Source organism: Pavona decussata, unplaced genomic scaffold (genome assembly GCF_977016875.1).
Source record: "Pavona decussata unplaced genomic scaffold, jaPavDecu1.1 SCAFFOLD_137, whole genome shotgun sequence".
NCBI lineage: Eukaryota > Metazoa > Cnidaria > Anthozoa > Scleractinia > Agariciidae > Pavona > Pavona decussata.
Genome location: NW_028145550.1, coordinates 1,130,512 through 1,147,134, shown reverse-complemented (window position 1 = coordinate 1,147,134; position 16,623 = coordinate 1,130,512). Strand labels below are relative to the sequence as shown.

Below are 16,623 nucleotides of genomic sequence, written 5' to 3'. Positions count from 1 at the left end.
TTCTAACCCTGTTGGCCAAAATATTAATAAATGCTGTGTAGGTCCTTGGAAAACAATCTGTAGTTATGGTTATTTAATTTTCACTGATCAAGATAATCGATACCTTGCTTACAAGTTTGGTGAATCGATCTCGTTTTAGAAATTTCTTTTCAACTATCTACCAAAAGAATTCTATTCATTCTTTAGCCCAATTCCGCCCAATTTCAACGCCAATGTCCTTAGAAATTCTTTAGTTTTTGTTTTCATTTGTCGAAATTTCTCTCTGTCTTTTGCCTTTCGTTTCTTTCCAAATTCTTCTCAAAAAATAAACAGTTTGAGCTTTCACTCATTCCCCTTGTCCAATGCAACACCAGTATAGTTAAACAAGGTCTTAAATATTGAGTACACTATATAGCTACTGAAACTAATGTCTGGTTGAAATAACGCAAACCATTTAAGCGCAAAATTTAGACAGAGAGAGCAAATGCCTGAACGCAAAAATCAAATTTTCTTTTTCTGCAAGTTAGAATGGTTGTTTATCTATAATTTGTTAAATCCATTTTCTCGAGTTTCGAGGTAATGGGCCACAAAAACAACTAAAATCTGGTTCTTCCGAACACCAAGAAGTTCCTTTCATGCGACCGAAAGGTTCCTTTTCTAGGACTCCAAAGTGCAAATTCCAGAACAGAACAGAATTTTTAAACAACTTTTTATGCATTCCTTGCTATTTCAACCTATATTCCAACGGACGAGTTTTGTAGGAATTCACAAAAAAACGTTTTAGTTAAAAAAATACAAATTTCACTGCGTTACCAGAAAATAGCTGGTATAAACTCAATTTGATAGCTTTGAAAAACATTTCTGAAGTATGACACAGTTTCCTTCAAATAACATTTTATGTGCAAATTTCCCTGCGTTACCAGAAAATAGCTGGTGTAAACTCAATTTGATAGCTTTGAAAAACATTTCTGAAGTATGACACAGTTTCCTTCAAATAACATTTTAACATTTTAATATTTGAAATTATACATAAATAGAACCAGTGAATATTCAAATGAAGGAAAACGAACCTTTAGAAATTGACTTATGGTAATTGATCGATGGAAAGTTTTGACCGCCCATCGTAGCTGGCACCCGTTTCCATTACTTTCAAGCACTTACACTTTGTATCTATATAATATCTTTCAAAAAAATAAAATACACGATTCGTGGAAATAATTACAAATGAATTCATAGTCTTGTGTTCCACTGGTGTGAAGATCAAGTTTGTTCCAAATTTAATTTTGTCCCTAGCCTTCCTTTTAAATCATAGTAACTAAAAGAACAAAGTAGTGAACGGCATAAACCCATTTTCGGAGTTGAGTGACTAGGGGCTCCCTAACTGAGTTCCAATAGCCCTTTTCACGGTTAACTCTGCTCGTTTGAATTATGATGAAATCTAGCATGTATGTGAGGAAATTTCGGGCTATTTTGTAGTTTGCCTCGCATCCACGTTGGATAACATTGTAATGCAAATGAGAAAAATCAACCGTGAAAAGGGCTATTACCTGAATATTTTTGAGGAAATATAGCATTTTGATTCAACAGTCTTTTGCGGCCTTTAAGTCTCGCCTAATTCGAATGCAGAAGACGTTTTAAAGCGTTTTGGAAGACATTACTTCAACCAGACACTAGTTTACTACCCGTTATAATATGTCAAGAGAACATAAGATATTGAAGAAGCTTTAAATTTATTGCCCCCTTTCCCCGCTGGAAAATTTTTTGCTCAGAATGGAAATAAATGATTTGGTTATATCGCTTCAATGAATTTCTCATTAGGTAATTTGTACAATGAGGACGAAATGCTCGTGCGCATTTGCTTTTCTGTGACAATTTAATTTGGTAAAACAATTTTGTCCTTTTCTTTGGAACAAGGATTCCCTTCGGAGCCTTACGTTCCCTTGACAACAACAAAAACTTACAAGGTGCAACTGCCAGGTGCCATGTCTAATGTTCTTTTATGATTCATTGCTAATTTTGAGAGCCACGGTTAGAAAACATCCAAACAGAAGAAATATTTCAAATGCTGATGCATTCGCTATCTTCTTCCACCTAAACCCCTTTGAAAAATTGAAACTAATAGTCATACAAACGATCTCCGCGTCAAAACTCACAAGGACTTTGTACACTCTCGATTACCCTCCAATCTAGGTATTTCAGTTTTTAAAAGTACAGCGAGGCATCCCTAATATAACTAGCGAAATTGAGAACAGGCTTGAAAACCCTATTTCAATTGGGTAGCCCATCCACACCACCGCACCCCTAATCAATGTATCCCAAATTTCACAAAACGTTTATGACACGAAATATTGAATCAGCCAAGAGATACCGGGAATAATTTTTCATCGTAGTTGAATTTAGTAGCCAAATTTTGTTGTTGTTTGAATGGGAGAAAAAAACTTTTTGATTTTGATAGCAAGACCAGAAAATGGATGCTTGTACTTGGTCAGTGTCACTTTCAAGTTTTTCCACTTCTTGTCGTTTCTGCAGTTCTTAATCATCATTGATGAATTTCGAGTCGCATTCTTCACATTTTAAACAACTATCCTTCATATAACCCTTCAGATTTGGACCCGGCTCCGCTGATTCAAGGGGGAGGGGTGCCGCCTACCACCCAACCCTCACCCCATGATAAATCTTTTTGATCATCAACAGTCAGCGTTTTTAAAGCGATTTAGTATGTCTGTGCTTACTTCAATTTTGAAACGTTTTATCCTGTTACCGGTTTGATATGAAAGCTAACATTTTCGTTTTCGTAACCATGGTATCTGGCAGTTTAACCTTGTAATGTAACTATCTGATAAACAACCCAACTTTGAGCAATTGTTGTCTTACTTATTTAACTTTCGTTGTCGACTTTAAAATCATCCATGGCCAAGATAAATGAGATGAAAAGATTCTTTGAAGTTTCAAGTTTTATCAAATGTAGACATTTACGAAGAATTGTAATTTATTTCAACTGATCAAACGAAAACATGATGTGAACGTAGAAAATCGCTCAAAGTTGCTCACGTTAAGTGTTCTCTATAAAAAAAATATCTCTTAATGGACGATTGCTGGTATATTTGGACAAAAACAAGAAACGCAACCCGCACTTTAAATGGTTTAACGACAACAACAACAAGAACGAATCGGTTAACTTTACGAGCTGAAGAATTTGGTTCAACTACACGACTGAGTATATGACGTCAATTTGCTTCAGGGGCCTAGAACCTCCCCGTTTGAGGTCAGTATAAAAACAAAATTTTAATTGTCATTTCCCAAAAACTTCCTTTAGCTTTGTCGCATATGATCATCGTCCATCAGAAATATTTTTTCTAGCAAAATGAAAGAAATCAATTTTCTAACTTGTCTTTTATCCCATTTCCTGCAGTCTACTCCTTGCTGTGATTCTTTTCGTCTTCTTGTGAATTGTTCCTTCCTCTGATGAGTTCACCTTTAAGAAAGAATAACAATAAGCTATGTTTAGACAATACAAAGTACACCCATTTATGCTAAGGTATAAAGGAATCCTTTCCTTCCTAGCTGTCGAGATTGCTTAGTTGGCCTCTGTAGCTAAATTGAATTTGACAACTAAATTTTCATTGAAGCCTTTAAATTAGCTCAAAGAAGTATTTCTGGACTATATTTGCACGCTTTCAGAACGTCAGAGAAACTAAAATATGAAGTATTTCCATCGCACAAAGCCCGTAGAAGGACCAAAGGTGCCACGTCAAAGCACGTGCTCAGTATCTCGAACAAGTTGACCAAAATCGATTGAACATTGAACGGCGAACAAAAACCAACTTCCTTGCAGCCTTTTCATTTCTTTCCTTCTCTTTCTCGAATTTTGCATGATTGAACGCTCGCGAATTCTGATATTATTGTATTTCGGAAAATACGATGAGTTGAGTCTGTTCGAGCTAGCAGGCCAAATTAATTCCAGGTCCTGCTTGCTTAGTAAGAGTTGGAAGGTTTGTGGACTGAAGCCCTACGAAAATATATACTCACCATATGTATTTGTTTGTTTGAAGCCAAGTCTTCTTACTTCCATTTCGGTAAATTTTCAAGAGCAGAGTTCGTCCTCACACCTCTTCACTTGTCGACAAGTTCGTTGCTTTGACGCGAAATGAAGATGTAATCAATATGCATTAGATGCTGGAACCAATCAGCAACTGCTAAAAAGCGCACCAGTGTGAATTTTGACAAGAATGCATGCCTTAATTTATATGCTTATGAATTAATATGCCTAAGTCGTGCTAAACGCCGGCCTTTTTCTGAAGGCCCCTCAAACCAGGATATATCAATTGCGGAAAGATTGGTTCCCCGCTCAAGGGAGCAATTTAATTTCGTTTTTGGAAGTGAAATACTTCTGGAAAAAAATTCTCGACATTTGTCGCTTCTAACTTTTAGTTTGCGTTTTCGAAAAAATTCAGTTTCTTTTGTAGACGAAATAGAATAACACGTATCAAACATATTCCAACTGTTGCTCCTAAGCTTTTTCCAGTTTGTGCATAAACAACATTCGCTACAGAAACAACTATTTCATGGTTCATGGTTCATTTATTTCACACTATTTACACAACACTAACATAGAAAGAAAAGTATTACAACAGATGATTACAAGATAAAAATAAATACAGTACAAATTATAAAATGTGTGTGGTGATCTAAGTAGCAAAGGCTTTCTAGTTGACCACCACCTACTTTTAAGTAAACAAAGAAATGACACCGGGCTTTATTGAGATATTAGAAAATGTAGGAAATGTTTGTAGAGCCTAGGATTAATGTACAAGAGAGAATTACATTTGTGTAAATTAAGGTATGTTAGAGACATACTGAACCGAGCAAGAAATCTAAACAGGACAAGCTTAATAAAAGAACAAAACAATAAATAAATAAATAAAAACAAAAATACACAAAAAACAACATACAAACAAACAAACAACCAACAACAAACAAAAGGAAAGGAAAAAAACAAAACATCATCAGCAGCAACAACAGCAGCAAGGAGGAGGAAGGAGTGATATTTTTTTAAGGAAGTCTGAAATGGTGGCAAGAAATGCTGTTGTTTCAACAAGTCTGTCACTCGTTGTAGCTTTCTGGCTGAGGTTGTATGAAGTTTCAGAAACGGTTTGGATCTACAAGAGCCATTTCTCTCTTAAATCGTATTCACTTATATATGTAGTGAAGAAGGGACTCATAGATTGTGGCAAATAACCGTAATAACCTTTGTGTGCTAAAACTAATAATCTGTCTTTAAACATAGCACTCAGTGTCTTCCATTTAGATTTAGCAAGGACTTCTGTGCTTGGCGTATACCAGTCCAGATTATATATTATGTTAGCTGCTCTAACATGCAGGATTTCTAGATTAGAAAACAAAGACATGCCACAGGAACCCCATATTAACATTCCGTGTTAAAAAACACTACAGGACGGTTATGAACCCAGCGCTTCAATTCAAAATAGGCTCTTAAAAACAAACAACTTTTCGCAGGCTACATGTATTTTCTTGCAATGTCGTGTTAAAATAGCAACAAAATAGCACCTTTGTTAAGTACTAATACAAATATAGTTTTTAATACAACATATGTGCACAAATGTGATGGGCGCTCTATTTTCCTTTGCCAGTAAAATTGCAATAAAATAGAACTTGAGAAAAGCAAACTAGGAAGGAAAATAGATGTGATAGCATTCAAATACCAATAAAATAGAAATTAAATACACTAATTTTGCATAAATTATTACATAATCAACATATAATTATACTCTTGTATGCATATACAAAATAGACGCAAAAACCATCACGTTTCAACATGTTCATCGGATGGGCAAACAGGAGCGAAGCCATCAAGGGAAAATCATAATTGCACGTTTTCCAACGTTCGCAGATAGACCACAGCTGTTTGAATGTGGACAAAAACTCGAGGATATTGCTTTTAAAATGTACAAAGTCCTTTCGAAAGAGCTACAGATGGCAAAACTTCAAATGGAAAAGCTTGCCAGCAAATATAAACTGATCAGCAAATCCGAGCCCGACAATTCCACATTGATGGCAAATGTAACAAACTAATGTAAAATGCAACGCACGTTCTAATGTTTAAGCTTATCTTCGCCCAAGAAATTCGCATTTAGCTGTAAAGAACAAAGTTTTCTTGTGCAAAGAGCCAGCTCAAAATTTCGGTGCAAACCTCGTTGGAGTCTTGGGGATATTTTTGAGTTGTTGTTAATTTTCTTGTTTTTACCTTCGCTACTTTATCATGTTATCTTCCTTCACTGCCAGTCTGTTTCGTTTTTATACCAACCGTTTTTGCACATTTCTCGCCACTTACAGTTTTAACCGAACGACACGGATCTTTCATGTAAGCCTGATTAAACACGTTGAAAATCGTCAGTTTTTGTGTCTTTCGTTGACGGTACGCTACGAACGCGACAATGAGCAGACCCAAACATACTGAACACACGCAGTATGGATAAATATTGTACAGTAGTCTAGGTTTTGTCTGTAAATAATTTGTTTTTAACCATATATTATTATCTTTAAATTTGATATCTATATCACTGTAAATTGCAATCCACAAGCCCCTTGAAAAAAAAAATGTCTGTAGTTAGTGGGCCTGATTTTAGAACTGTCATCAAGGAAGTTGAAGTAAGATGTTTGAATACATAACCATAAATTCTTTAGACCAAGGATGAAATTGATAATTAATAATTATAAAATGTAAATGAATTAGTTTATATTCATTATATTTATAAAGACATTTCAAATTACATCCTCCGTGAAATGGCTAGAATTGTTCTTGCGATTTTCAGAGTGTACGCTGGAAAAATCTAACACAAGCTACAAAGAATTACTTGCTATGTCTTGGTACCTGAAAATAAATTAAACTCACACCTACTTGTACAGGACAAGATTCCATCACCCAACACTTGTTGCAGAGGCAACTATCTTACTAATTTTGTAATCAAAAGTCCAGCATGCTAAACACTATACACGTGGCCACTTATAATTCATCCTGCAAAGCCTGGTTTTCACTAGGACGCAAGCAAAAGCATAAGCATAAGCACAATGACAGCTTAAAAGTGAGAACACCTGGGATATAAGCATAAGCACAAGAAGAACGAACACGTTTGTGCTTATGTTTATGTCGCAGTTTTTACTAGCGAGAATGGGGGCGACATAAGTCAACCATTTCATCCGCCATCTTGCCAGACACTGAGGAGGGATAGTATCGAGAATTCCGTCAAGAGATGGTTTTCTGCGCGTGCGCCTGTCCTTCTACTTATGTACATGTAGCTAGTGCTCTCGCTTGCTTATCTTTATTCTCAGTTATGCTTACGCTTATGTCTTAGTGAAAACCAGTCTAAGACAACACTTAAAGTGCCCGTAACCCTTCAATTTGTTTCCTTTTGGTAGATTTCCATATCTTTCAAGAACTCATTTTCGAAAAAATTTTTGAAAAATATTGACTCCTTTTTTTTACGAGCGCTAGAAGAGAAGGCAGTCTTGTCGATATTTTCACCTATCGTTCGCATTAGTCCCCCACTCGGCCAAATGTGGAGCGTGACGTAAGAAAAGGACATCGTGCAAAAATATCCGAAGATTCGCGGTCATGCTTAATTGTAAACAGAGAAAATGGTTAGAAAATTTGTGGTTTTTGGATGCAGCAGCTCTCGAAATGTAGAGAAAGGAATCAGCATGCATAAAATTCCTTCTGAATCCTTCTGGTGTCCTTTTCTTACGTCACAGCTAAGAAGTGTCAAATATCGGACACTTCTCATTGGCTCGTTCCTAATGAGCCCACGAGACAACAATTTGTCCAGCGGGGGGTTAAAAACACGCAAAAATTTAAAAATTTCAGTAACTTTTAGTGCTCGTAAAAAAAAAAGGATTCAATATTTCCAAAACATTTTTTCGAAAATGAGTTCTTCACAGATATGGAAATCTACCAAAGAAAACAAATCGAAGGGTTAATGGCACTTTAAAATTTAACCTGGGGCCAATTAAAAAAACAACTTTTACACTTGTAGTTTACAAGCTGTCGACTCCTGCTTTTATACAGGAACACACACAAAAAAAAAAAACTCAATAGAGAGCTCCACAACGAGTTCAGTAAGCCTCACTAAAGAAATTTAACGTTCAATGTTTGTTGAGAGCGTAGTTTGTTAACTACAGGTGTAAATGTTTATTTATTTGGCCCCTGTTTTCATTATTTTCCTTGTACCTTCAGTTAACTGTGGTTTCATTTATGTTTTACCCCATGACAATACAACACTTAATAAAAACCTGGCCCCAGTTGTTCAAAGGCCGGATAACTTTATCCAGTGGATAAGTTACTATCCAATAGTTTCAATCTGTTCAAAGACTTCAGTATTTCCTCGTTGACAATTAAGCGAATATGCACACTCTAACCAGAGCTTAATTGGGGAGTGTACGAAAACCTTTATTGGACAACATTTAACGCGAAGTATATTCTAGAGGCTGAAGAGTGCCTTATCCGGCGAATAAAGTTATCCGGCCTTTGAACAACTGGGGCCTGGGTTGGTTATTTCTTCCTTATCCTGCCTTGCTTCTTCTTTTTCCTGCTTACAGATCCAGTGGATCTATAATCCAGACACATGCTGAACCTCCCCATCACTACACGTAGCTAGCGTTATCATCTCTTGTTCACTTTCCAGAGTTCTGTTTGCTTTTTTAGTGCAAAGAAGAAGAAATGGAAGAAGTGTACAAACCACCAACCCACCACCGGCAAAGTAGAACGCTGGTACATAAGACTCTAATTCATCAGCAAGAAAACCTGTGAGAAGGCACAAATTTTAATTAGTTTAGGTTTTAAATCCCATCACATCCATAATAAGTCCATACAGTACTTTCTTGGGTGTTATTCCAAGTAAATCACATAGTTCTATCTTGGAACCCTGAGTCCTGTGTTGTCGTCATTCAATACAGTGTACATACAGTGCAAATAGTTTAAACGGTTTCAACATTTGCTGCAACATGCGTTCAACACTTTGTTGAACCAAATGTCGGGGGCGTTTGAACAAGTCGTTCAACATTGTTGAAAGTGTGTTGAATCAAATTCAAATTGGTTTAAACTTTTATTCAACATCGCTTCAACATTTCCTTTGTTCGTAAAATGTTTATGTTGAAGCCGTTTGAACACTCCATTCATCCAACATTTGCCCAACATTCGCTCAACGTTTCTTGAACGAATGTTTGTTAAATGTTGAAACCGTTTAAACGGGCGTTTGCATAATGTTGAAAATACGTCAGTGACTCAGTAGCGCCTACTTTGGTCTCTCGATCTGATCCTTTTCAGTGATTAACAAAATTAGATGACTGCAAAGTGGTAGTCCAATTTGTGTACTAGGCACTAATTGAAGTATAATTCAGATACAGGCTGAATTGGATGACAGCAAGTTCTGTAACCAATTATTTTCATCATAACTCATTAAGCATTGATGGAAAAGTAGCAATAGAAATAAGCATTTGGGTAAGTACAATCAGCTTCTGAAGTTTAAGAAAATTTAAGGCCGGATTTGTATAGAAAAAGTTGTAGGAGAAATGTTGAGATCATCACAGCTCAACAGTCTTTAATGTCATTCAGGCCTTAAAACATGGATGAATATACAAGTACATGAACACTTCAAAGCCCCCCCCCCCCCCCCTCCCCTTCTTGCCACCTGCGAAGTGGTGAGGTTCTACATATAAATGGAGTAAATACAGTAGTTTGTTACTGCTTCAGTACCCAGACTGTTCAAAACTCTTATTAGCTGCATGATTGTCTTCAATGTACACGTAGTTGCCACCTGGCTGGCTACAATAGCCTGCTGCAGCTACTGGCTTAAGGTGGCTGGCATTAATATCCATTACTTTCCAGCACTTACACTTTGACGGATTGATACTACCGATCTTTATCAGTTGATACATCAAGAATGGTATCAAAAGCATGCCTAAACTTTTATGAACAAGTTATGGTCATGGGGGGTCACTGAGCTGTTTTTTTTTTTTTTTTTTTTTTAGTTATATTCATTATTGTTGTATCAATGATAAAGAATGATAAAGAATGGTTCTATTAATCTGTTAAAGTATAAGTACTACAAAGTGATGGGAACCTGAGTGCCAGCCACCTTAACTAATGGCATCTGGTTTAGAATGATTCATCAAACTCATGCAGAGTTGTAAAAAAATGTCTGTGCAAGTATGATGATGTTACAAAAACTTACCAGCAAGAGGAGGAGATGAAAGTATGGCCAATGAAGTCAAAAAGTTAGCCAACCCAAATGCTGATGCTCTTTTTTCAATATCCACACATGTTAAGATAATCAGATTGGCTGCTGTGATAAGACTGCCCTGGCCAACACCAAAAAATATAATGCACAAAAGGAAAACAGAATAATCATGTGCCATGGTGAAAAGAAGGACAGTGACTGCAGAAATGAAGGCACCAACTTGAAACACAAAGTTAGGGTTTATGAATTTTAAGTTGCACATGAATCCTGCTATGATTTTAGAAATACAGGAGACGAGACCAAAGAACATTAGGAGACTGGATGCTCTGCCAGATGAGATGCCTCTTTCTTCTGCATACTTAACCTGAAAACACAAGACAAGAATGAAATAAATGAATTGAAAACATTGCCTTTGCTTGACAACTAGTTTTACCTACATGGACATTGTTTCATTTAATATTTTACATTTTTTTTATTTTGGTCATACAAATAAAAAAAAAAACTAGAGAAACTAAAGAAAAAGCAAAACAGTTATTTTAACTTACTTACAGTTACACTGTAATATTAAAGGAGGGAGTCTAAACTTAAAGCCCCAACCCAATATTCCCCATACTAAACAGGAAAGAGCAAGAAAGCTTAGGGCTCTTATACGAGCAGTTATTTTGTCCTACCCTACTCCCCCTCCCTCAGTCCCCTCAGGTAGGTTACTATGCCTTGACAATTAAAACATGTCTGTGACAAAGAGAGTAACTGTATGATGAGCATTGGATATTTTAATTTGTGGCTCCAAAAAAAGTATTTATACCCATGAATACTATAGAAGGTCACACAAAAATAGAAATTGTGAGGGGAGTCCTGGGTATAAATATGTTTCTGGAATGACACGTATTTAAAGGGGAAGTATCACAAAAATTTTCTGTCATTTCAAAACCCAAAAATGTTTGACTGTCAGCAGAAACAAGGAAATAATTGTCAAGTTTGTTAAAAATTATCACCCCAGTGCAATAAAACTGTCGATTAGTGCCTCTGGCCAGAGACAGGGTAGGCCAGTTTGGATTGAAACTTGAAAAATATTAGGCTAATGTTTTTCAAGTTCTCGCATTTTTGTTTCCAAAATGCCCTAGAACAGATCACAAGTTGTTTCTTTCAAAAATTGAGTTGATTTTGTTCCTCTCGTCATTCTAGAATTATTTGGCAGTTGATTGAAGGTATTATTTCATCATTTTTAACAAAAGATATCAAAAACCTCATGATACTTCCCCTTTAAGTACACTGTAGTCATCACTAAACATGAAGTACTTTTCTGTCTTTAGACCCCTGACCCCTGGGTCTCACTCAAACAAGACACCCTTATTGTCCATTTGACATCATCCTCTTAATTACAATATGTCAAGTAAGGAAACAAAAGGTAAGGAAACACAAAATCATGGCATCCTTCTATGAGTGGCTTCACAACTGTCTCTTTCTTTTCATGATAATATATTCGTTTCACTTAGACAAGCCGCTGCATCCACCACGTGATAATGGTACAGCATGGCTCTGAAATACAACAACACTGTACAGAGTACCTGTAACTGAGTTCACTGTAAGCAAAAAATTCTTATAAAATAATGTAAGGCAGTAAAATACTCAGCTAGCTTAGATCATGTAGCCCACATTTATCAACACACTGCAAAATAACAAACTGAGGCCCTTCTGAAAATTAGCAGGGCATGCATGCACTTAATGTCCAGATACGCAGTGAACCCCGAATTTGGGTACTTCATTATATAAAACAGGCCTTTTTGTTGTTTTCATACATGTATGACTTCATGTTTGAAAGAATTTTGTGTGTTTTAGTGAGAATTAAGGTTAGGGGACACTTTGTGATGTCTATATACAGTTTATGAATCTCATTAGCGTGCATTCCTGGACATATATCTCCATGCATCAGGTAATTCTTATCAAAGACGCTGATCAGAGATGATTCCTTCAATGGTTGCCACAGCCAGCATCTATTAGCGAAATAAATACATGTAATATGAAGGCATCAGCAAGACAGCAATGGAACTAAAATCTAGTTGAGAAAAAAATGTGAATTGTGCACATAGATTTCAATTTCCCTTTAGAAGAAAACACCATTAGGACAGTAGTAAACCTTCTCCTCCCCTCCCCCTCAATAAATGTTCCTTTTAGGCCTTTTTCAGTGGCAGACCATGCAACACTAACATAAGGGGGGGGGGGGGGGGGAGAGGGTTGAGTTGTTGATGTATCAATGTAGTGGTGGGATTTGTACGTAAACAAAATGTTCCTTAACAGCTTTGCCCAAGACTGTAGTTTTAGCTACGTGTAGATGTCTTGAGTACTTTGTTAAATGCTTTCCTTTAATTACATTACCTGACATTATTAACTATAATTACAGTTCGAGGACGACACCATAACTGTCCAGAATTAAGCCACCTAGGGTGCTGTGTTCACTAAATACCAAACCCTGGAGGACTGGGGTACAGCATGTTGGTAACCAACAAAAAAATATAGAAAAAAATAAAAAGGCAAATGAAGAATGTTACTTGAAGCAGCTGTTGCTATAGCAATGGCTGCTTAATGTAAAGAAATGTCTGTGTAAGGCTAACCTGCAAGTACGTTCTCTTGGGTGGGGGGAGTTTAGGTCTTGTCACAGCCTAATGTAACAGAAAAACTTACCACATGAACAGTAGGTACAGTCCTCCCAAGACAATTCATCATTATGCCCCATGCAAAGACAGTGAATGTTGGAACTCTCCACACAGAACAGTCAACAGTCTTAGCCTTGTGTCCTGCTTCAGAATTTTCATCTTGCAATTTTGATACCTCGTCTAAATCTCTTGCATCAGTTAACCTTTACATCTGGAACATAAGCTAATGCTGGAAATCCACTAACAAATACAACTGCTGCCAAGATCCTGAAAGTGTTCTGCAGACCAAAGTTATCCAGTAAAGTTTGGGTGAGCGGGGCAAAGATGAACAAGCCAAGTCCAGCACCAGCTGACACAATCCCTGTAGCAAGTAGCTCCCTGTAGCTTCTGTTTCTGAAAATATTGTGCAATGACTAGGAAACTTGATGTACGAATACAGCAGGCACCAAAACCCAAAATTACTCCATATGTGAAATAGTAAATAATGATGCTTTTAGCAAATGATGTCAAAATGAGTCCCACAGCAACAGTCACTGCTCCACCTATGCTGACAAGGCGGCAATTAAATTTCTCTGTCATTCGAGAAGCCACAGGACCAGCGAAAAAGGTCAGTGCTGAACTCAGTGATCCTATCCATGCTACAAAAAGAATAGTGTTCATGGAATTAATCGAATTTTCTGCATAATGTAGTTACAGGATACAACCATCAGTTGATACTCCCCCACCCCCCCCCCCCCCCAGAGGTGATTGGAAATTTCGAGGGGTAGAGAGGTTCAAGGGCCTTAAAAGTTTCAAGGAAAATATGAAATATGCGTGCAGCCTTCGAAGTACCCTGACATGCACTAACACATGCAGGTTGCTACAGTTCAGTTTAAAACCGCCCCTCAAGATACTTACATGTAGTCCCAGGCCTTCCATTTTGTCGGTCGTCGTTGCCAATTTGAATATATATTCTAGCTAACTTATAACATTTCTTTAATTAGGACTGTACTTTTAACTTTTCAAATACTGAAGTCAGAGTGGAAATTCAAGATCCCGAGAATGGTATTAGTTACATCTAAGGCAGTTATTTCAGCCTTAATAAATTTTTATCCTTGCACACATGCATTTGGCTACCTTAGATTAAGGCTTTCAATATGCTAATTGGATCTAAAAATGTTTATTGCTTCATAGCAGTAGGATTCTTAAAATACCTTTGTAGTATCTAGTAAATAATAGTAGCAAACAGAAATAAATAGTATACCATCTTGTAATTACATTCCTCAACAACTTAAAGCATTCCCAAATAATCGTGCAAATGTCATGCAACCAATAATTTTTCTCCGATAGACCCGTCGCCGACAGACTCGGTTCAGGGTGACATTAGGGGCCCCACATCTTAAAAATTACATTGCATTGTTTGCCCATTCACTTCATTTTTATTCACGCTGGGTTAGCAGTAGTAGAACAGTGGTTATTAATTATTTAAAAGGGAAACTTTTATGCGATGAAGCAAAGCTGAAAAAAAAGTTTAAAAATAGTTTAACCAATTAAGTCAAATTGAAATGAACAGGAAAGGGCCCACCATAGCTAAATTTGTGCTGTGATTACAGAATGATGGTTCAGTAGATTAAAGCCCAGTTTCCATATGTCGTGGAAATCCCAGACGATCAGGGATTTCACTGTTTCCGGACCATCCCCGACTAATGAAGACTGGAAATCATAGGCATCCCCGATTGTCTGAGATGGTCGCAGACAAATCAGGAAAATCAGGACTGTTTCTACATGTATTTATACGACGTGTCCTAGATTCCTGCGATTGTCGGTGATCAATCCCAACATAATTAAGAAAACTCAAATTTGTACTGTCGGGAACGTCGGCCTCAGTCAATCCTCTAAATTGCTTTGCTCTAGTTGCCCACTCCCCCCACCCCCCTCCAAATACCTTATTATAGGAAATTAACAATGCACTTTGTTAACGCCATTTTTGTATCTTAATTAATGCCGATGTAAATTTAATGCACGCTATTTTACAACATTGTTATTTTAAAGCACCTTTATTTCATTACAAAACCTTATTAGTTCATGATTCCTCTATTGGCTCTTCAGAGTCACTATCTTTTGAATTGATAGGGTCTAGTTAGGCTTCAAAACCAAATTTTCGGCTTTCAAAAATTGTAGAAACATCCGTGCACTTGTCTTGGAAGGTTTTTTTGACGAAATTAAGCCAAAACGTAGCTATAGTTTGGCATTCAGAAATGTAAAGTGCGAGTTTGCAGAATTATGAAAATCGCATTAAGTAAACCAAGACGCTTATCGAAAAATTCGCGTTAATTTAATGCATGTAAACCTAACTTTTGAAAAATTCGCGTTAATTTAGTGTATCGTAAATTTTCTTCGCGTTGTCACCGTGCATTGTTAAATACAAAAATGGCGTCTCTCACCGATATCTCGGCAAAAACTAGGACGGTCCGGAAACAGTGAAATCCCCGATAGCGATTTTCAGACACATGAAAATTTGACGCGCATCATGGAAATTTTTCCGTGCACACAAAACGTGAGTGCGCCTGTGGTCAACTGAGAATCGAATCATGTGTTTAGGTTCAATCGATGATCGCTGAGTTAAATCCGTTTGCATGGCGTTCAACCGCTTACATAGCCAGGATATCACAACCAGGAAGAATACATACCTGTCTCCTGTCTGCTCGAATTAAATTGTTTTATAATAACTGGAAACAGAACTCCAAAACTCATCAAAAGTCCCATGTTTGCAGCTTGGCAAAAGGTAGCACACGCACACACCAAGTAAGACCAACCGCTATCTTGTTGTCGGCCGGAACGATTTGGATTGTTGTCGTGTTTCAAGCAAGATAACATCGTAAACCGTCCTGAAAACAACCGAACCGCAGCTCAGTAACCTTACTTTCTTTCCAAGTGTGGCCTTTTCACCCGAACAAAAAACAGAAAAAAAAACGCAGTGGCTATTCGTACGGCACCCGTATGGCGACTTGTATTTGCTATTCGTACGGGAGTCCGAAGATTTCATAGGATTTCTCTGTAATTCCTGATTCTCGCTTATCGAAATTATTATATTTACCTTTAGAAGGAATAAGCGAATCCAGTGAGTGCCCTTTCTTTGAGCGAGATAAGTTTGCGTACTCTCTGCTCACTAAGCGAACGAGCCACTCGCGACACTTCAAACTTTTTGCGAGCTACTAACATAAACTCGCACATGTCACGCAACCTCTTCTTCACAGATCAACTGGCTACAATTAGTACGCTGTAGCTTAAAAATGTGCGAAAAGAATTTCTTATATCTTATAAATAGTTATAATACACTGGCTTGGATCGGGGGGTAAGTGACAACTTGGTAATTCAATGAATTTGAACTCACGTTGGTAATCCCGTACGAATTATTCGCATTTTTGCTATTCTTCTTCCTTCTATAGTAGGCGCAGTTTCAGTCATTGCAGTGAAAATTTATACCTGTGTCAGAAGGAGAGGTGTGTTCTGTTATCTTCAACATAATTTCTGTACGGAAATGCGAGTGTCCAATAGGTAAATTCTTCCATTAAGTGAAACTCCCATTTCGCGGCTTTCTGGCCGTACGAATAGCATCACGCAGGTTGGGAATACGGGAGTCCACGGAACCGCTTAATCAGTATACCACCGGTCAGGATCAGTTGTCTGAATTTCTCAACCAGGTTAGCGATTCTTAAATTTAATGATAATTTTTACTGATACTCATAGGAATCCTA

At 37.2% G+C, this 16,623-nt stretch overlaps 1 pseudogene across 1 annotated transcript; it reads right to left on the bottom strand.

Moving 5' to 3' along the window:
- Positions 1-8,299: 8,299 nt before the first annotated feature.
- LOC146467218 (monocarboxylate transporter 10-like) lies at positions 8,300-15,832 on the bottom strand (annotated as a pseudogene). The gene is made up of 4 exons (XR_014867842.1): positions 15,556-15,832; positions 12,915-13,524; positions 10,227-10,596; positions 8,300-8,797 (listed from the first exon to the last, which is right to left on the bottom strand). The product of XR_014867842.1 is annotated as a monocarboxylate transporter 10-like (transcript).
- Positions 15,833-16,623: the final 791 nt, after the last annotated feature.